Source organism: Dipodomys merriami, unplaced genomic scaffold (assembly GCF_024711535.1).
Source record: "Dipodomys merriami isolate MVZ:Mamm:240054 unplaced genomic scaffold, mDipMer1.0.p SCAF_2573, whole genome shotgun sequence".
Classification (NCBI taxonomy): Eukaryota; Metazoa; Chordata; class Mammalia; order Rodentia; family Heteromyidae; genus Dipodomys; species Dipodomys merriami.
In genome coordinates this window covers 27239-33075 of record NW_027204019.1, presented here as the reverse complement: position 1 = coordinate 33075, position 5837 = coordinate 27239, and the positions used below count along the sequence as shown (strand labels likewise).

At 40.1% G+C, this 5837-nt stretch overlaps 2 pseudogenes; both read left to right on the top strand.

The window, feature by feature from the left end:
• The first annotated feature begins 3320 nt into the window (after nucleotides 1-3320).
• Nucleotides 3321-4315, top strand: LOC138836757 (serine/threonine-protein phosphatase 2A catalytic subunit alpha isoform pseudogene; annotated as a pseudogene).
• Nucleotides 4316-4765: 450 nt separating this feature from the next.
• On the top strand, nucleotides 4766-5011 carry LOC138836756 (short coiled-coil protein pseudogene; annotated as a pseudogene).
• Nucleotides 5012-5837: the final 826 nt, after the last annotated feature.

The following is a 5837-nucleotide window of genomic DNA, read 5'->3' as shown; positions in this document are numbered from 1 at the left end:
ATGGAGGACCAAGCTTGAGCTTGCAATAAACGACTCTTTGCTGTTTGCATTGGTTGTAGTCTCTGGTGGTCTGTGAGGGGGAATCCAAATACAGGGTACTTGATTTTCAGCCAGGGTTAGCTTTGAACTGAAATCTTTGCCACAAAAGCCCTTTATTTTTTCCAATTAAAGCAACAAGGAGATCAAATAGAATAAGCAGAGCTTACCTGGTCTTCATCAAGAATTGCCAAAAAATATTCTGAAATGACAAAACTCATTAGATGTGATGAGAATTTTAGCACAGATATGCCCAGTATTTTAGGTCCATGTACTCAGTAGAATACACAACACAAAACAAAAAAGGCAAAACTCATCCTAAAATTTTGACAACAATGTTTAGACATCTTTGCTAACAAAGCACATCACATGGTTGGGCCTTAGTTACCAGGTCCTGTGAAAAGAACAACTTGTTAGCAAGGCACCTTAGAATAGCTGGATGGACTAGTATGCTTGGTGGAAGGTTAAGGGTCAGATGGGGTCAAACTCTTAACCCACCATATGGCCAAGATGGTCAATTCAAGATGGTGAATTTCTGAAAAATGCAAAGAAACCCTGAACAAATAGATCAAGCCAACATTGGCTAGCCTTTGAGAGGGAACCTAGAGGGGGGTCCCCGGGACCCAACCTGCTTCACAGTCTTCAAGACACAAGCCAAAAAGTTGTAGAAAAAAATGATAGAAAGTTGGATATGAATGGCAGATAGAGAGCAAAGAGAGCCTGAAATTAAACAGACTTCTGACCATTTACCTTGCAGTAGCAAAAACTGTGTACATCTGAGAATGGCTTAAAATTAGGCTCTCTGTCTCTCCCGGGAGCGCAGGAAGCATTTCAAAGGGATTTCATGGCTCAGGCGTGATTCGCAGCACCCCATTAAATAAGTAGGAGAGTCCGGTGAGAGAAGGGAGCTGACCAGGCAGAAGCGGTGTCCCAACTTCCCCCAGAGCCCTCTAGAGAGAAATGAACAAGCCCCCAAAGGTAAGCGTCCTCAGCTTCAGAGGTGATCGGCCTTTCAGCTAGAAGCCATAGGAGCTGTCTGGCGTGGCGCCACATCTGGACAGAGACTGAGCAACAAAGAGCCATAGAGAGTAGTTTCACTCACCAGAGTAGAGAGGTGGTGTGGACGTGGTTGTGAAGGCCAGCAATGGTATCTATGCACTGTGTTCACAGCAGACAGACTGGTTCCCAAAAGGCCATCAGAACTGTGGGTATTCCTCAGAGCAAAAAGGGAAAAACAAACAAACAAACAAAAACAAAAAAGAGGAAAAAAATAGAGTAATCCCAGCTATCCTGACTTTAAGCCCTCTATCCGAGTCATGGCACCATTTATGTCAGCTTTTTAAAAAGAGGTAGCCGAATAAGAACTGCACCACACACCTGGTATTCAGGTAAGGGGTAGGTTTATTCATCATTCTGGCTAGGACCAGGCTATGTAGGCCCTCCATATCGCTGGGAAAGGCCTGGGAATGAGAGCTGGGAAAGAAGAGAATGAAAGAGCTGAGAAAGAGCTAGAAAAGAGCAGAGAGAAGGCTAGATCTTTATACACCACTGAAGTCTTTGATCCATTTTGGAGTTGATTCTGGTGCATGAAGTCAAAGCAGACACCCTGAAAACATTACAAGAATAAGAGAAATCTAGGGCTCCTTGGCACAGGCCAAAATTTTCTTAATAAAGACCCAAAAACACAACAAATCAAAGGTTGGACAAATGGTATTGCATGAAACTGCAGAGTTTCTGCACGGCAAAGGACATATCTAGAAAGATCAAAAGAAAGCCCATGGATTGGGAGAAGATCTTCACTAGCCATACAATGGACTAGGGCCTCCTATCTAAAAACTACTTAGAGCTCAAACAATTAAATCCTCCAACAATAAATCCTCAAACAACATCCTGATTAACAAGTAGGCTAGAGACTTAGAGTTCTCTGAAGAAATAAGAGTGGCCAATAGACACATGAAGAACTGTTCAACTTCTCTAGCCATAAAAGAAATGCAAATCAAAAGAGCATTGAGATTCTACCTCCCCCTAGTTAGAATGGCTAGAATCAAGAAATCTGATAACAGATGATGGAGGGGATGTGGCCAAAAGGGAACCCTACTACATTGTTGGTGGGATTATAAACTTGTTCAACTACTTTGGAAAGCAATTTAGAGGTTCCTCAAAAGACTCTACATTGAGAAATCCCACTTTTGGGCATTTACCAAAATGATCACAAACAAGACCATACTAAAGCTACCAACCCAACTATGTTTATCGCAGCATTATTCACCATAGCTAAGATATGGAACCAACCCAGATGCCCCTCAGTAGATGAATGGATCAAGCAAATGTGGTATATGTACACAGTGGAATTCTATGCCTCCATCATAAAGAATGACATTGTTTCATTTGTTTGGAAATGGAAAGACTTGGAAAAAAATTAAGTGAAGTAAGCCAGATTTAAAGAAACATATGTCCCATGGTTTCCCTTATCCGCAATAACTAATATGTCTACGACAAGTAGAGTAGGTCAAAAGCTACGTACACGTGAACATATAACCTGATGCTAAGCAAAATGAATCCCAAGATAGGGACACAAGTGGTTTTATCTTTCTCGATGTAGTTTTTAATGTATTTATAAAAGAAACAGAAAAATCACATAGTACATTGTATATTCTTCCTGTATATTCTTTCCCTGTTTTCACTGCATTTGATTCTGCTACCCTGGATCTTGTATATATATTTTTCTAATTTAGGGAGGGGAAGGGAAATAACAAAATGCTGAAATAAGGATACAGTTTGACCAACAACATGCTGAAATAAGGATACAATTTGACCCACTGTAACAATGAGATGTACAAGACACTATATTGAAAAGGAATGTTACAACTGTGGAGAGGGGGGAGGGAGGATTTGGGGAGGAGAGAAAGGATAGTTGTAGAGGGGGGAGGGAGGATTTGGGGAGGAGAGAAAGGATAGTAGGGGAAACAATGGAGGGGGTAACAATGCTTGATAGAACATGTACTCATTTACATAATTGCAAAACCTCTGTACATTATCTTTACAATAAAAAATATAAACGTTTTTGTAGAGATGGAGACCAAGCTTGTCCTTAGGAAGCCCAAAGAAAAATGTGGACTCTATACAGGTGTGTGTTGGGGAAGAGGTGGGAGAGATTGTCTACTGCAGTGCTGACCAAAGCTTTTTACAATGTACCTGAAAGTACAAGGGTTTTCTACTGATCTTGGTGTTCAGGCGGTGGTGGGGGAGCAGCGCAGAGCAGCCGCCAGTTCCAGCATGGCATCATGGACATGAAGTGGCTCACCAAGGTGCTGGACCCGTGGATAGAATAGCTGAATAAATGCAAGCAGCTGAGTCCCACATCAAGAGTCCCTGTGAGAAGGCTAAGGAAATCCTGAAAAAAGAATCCCATGTACAAGAGCTTCCATGTCTAGTCACACTGTGGAGATGTGCACGAGCAATTTCAAGATCTCATGGAACTGTTTAGAATTGGTGGGAAATCACCAGAAACAAATTACTTGTTTATGGGAGATTATATTGACAAAGGATATTATTCACTTGAAACAGTCATACTGCTTCTAGCTCTTAAATTTCATTACCATGAACACATCACCATTCTTCGAGGGAATCGTGAGAGTACACAAGTTTATGGTTTCTATGATGAGTGTTTAAGGAAATATGGAAATGAAATGTTAGTCAAAAAGGTCTGTAAACTTTTCCAATCTTCCTCTCACTGCATTGGTGGATGGGCAGATCTTCTAACTGCATGGTGGTTTCTCAGCATCCATAGATACCCTGGATCACATCTGAGCCTTGATCACCTACAGGAATTTCCCCATGAGGGTCTGTGACTTGCTGAAGTCTGATCCAGATGATGGTACTGTTTGGGGTATATCTCCTCCAGCTGGTTTCACCTTTGAGCAAGATATTTCTGAGACATTTAATCATACCAGTGAAAGGGCTGACATTGGTGTCTAAAGCTCATCAGTTGGTGATGGAGGGATGTAACTGGTGCCATGACCAGAATGTAGTAATGATTTTCAGTGCTCTATTGTTATCTTTATGGTAACCAGCTGCAATCATGGACATTAATGGCATTCTCAAATATTCTTTCTTGCAGTTTGATCCAGCACCTCATAGAGGTGAGCCACATTTACTACTTTCATGGTATCTGAAGCCTCAGACTGCACATCTATGTTTAGTGATGTATTCTCAGCTACAGAACCAGATCTCGGAGCTGAATCTCCTCATTTTTCTGAATATCCTCATTTTTCTCTAGCAAGGATTTTTTGGAGAAACTTCACATATGATTTTCCTTGTTCTTTAAGTTGATCTATTAGATTAGTAAATGCTCAACATTAACAGATCTTGCATTTTTGCCCACAATGTCTTGGATTTGGTAATATAGTCAGGAACTTGAACAAGCCTACACCAAACTTGTTCTTTTCTGATGAAAAGAATTCTATTTGCCTTCTTCTGTTGGCCACCTCAATCCATGTTGTTATGTCGATCGTCAACACATTCACTGCTCCAGTTGGGTAAATCCTGATTGTTCATACTTTTGTCAAAAGGACCTCCTCCTGTGGCCATGTTGGCTTTCACAAATAACTTTCTTGGTCAGTTGGTGCTGAAGTCCTGGCCCAGGGCATGATCTCCGGATCCTGCCTCTCCCTCTGACGACCATTCATCATGATTTTTCTGTGTGAGGTACAGTTCAGTGCCCAGGAGGATGATGAACCCTGACATGGATGCAGTTGATGTGGAAAATCAGATAGAACTAGAGGGAAAAACACGACTTATTAATCAAGTGTTGGAACTTCAACACACACTTGAAGATCTCTCAGCAAGAGTAGATGCAGTTAAGGAAGAAAAACTGAAGCTGAAATCAGAAAACCAAGTTCTTGGACAATATATAGAAAACGCCATGTCTGCTTCTAGTGTTTTCCAAACTGACACAAAAAGCAAAAGAAAGTAAGGGATTGAGTTCATTTACGGATTTGCTGCTTCTCTTTCTCCCTCTCTCTCTTTCCTTCACTCCATTCCTTCACCCTCCCTTCCTCTCTCCCCCCTTTAAAATGTGGGTAGATTCTAAAAGTTACAGTACCTTTGTTTATGAAAACAATGTCAAATATAGGCAAAATTAACTACTTAACAGGAGACTTCCATTAGTCTGTGTATTATGTTAGTCTAAGAAAATGTGCAGATATCTTGTAGAGACTTTATGATTAGAATTGCATATATTTTAACTTGAAGATGAATGTCTTATTGAATTTGCGTTGATATGTAGGCTTAGGAATGTCATTTACTACATGCTTACTTAGTGAGATATACAAGAAAATAACCATGTTGTGAAATGTGACCAAAATCATGTACTGAATGCACAGCTTTATGTATGTATCTGACCACCATTGTGTGCCTCTCCTCCATCTGCCTCATCCTCCCTATTTCTCTTCTCCTAAGTCAAGATAGTTTCACATTTGCAAAAGTACTTTGAGTAGTAATCACCTAACAGTAACCTGATGTGTAAGTCCTGATGTTAACCAAAACCTTTCCTAAAGTTTGTCAGTTGTGTTAGTAATAAGATAGGACTGATGGTTTCTGTTTAATTATTTGAAAACAGATTTGGGCTATAAAGAGGATTTTAATTTGAAACTAATTTATCAAATTGAGATTCGTTTAAAAACAAAAAAGCAACTTAATTTTGCACCAAATAAGCAACTTGGTATCTGAAAAGATAAACATTTTGGTTATGTATCTATTAGAAGTAGAAAATCTTGGAGGAATAAATAGAAATAGGTAAA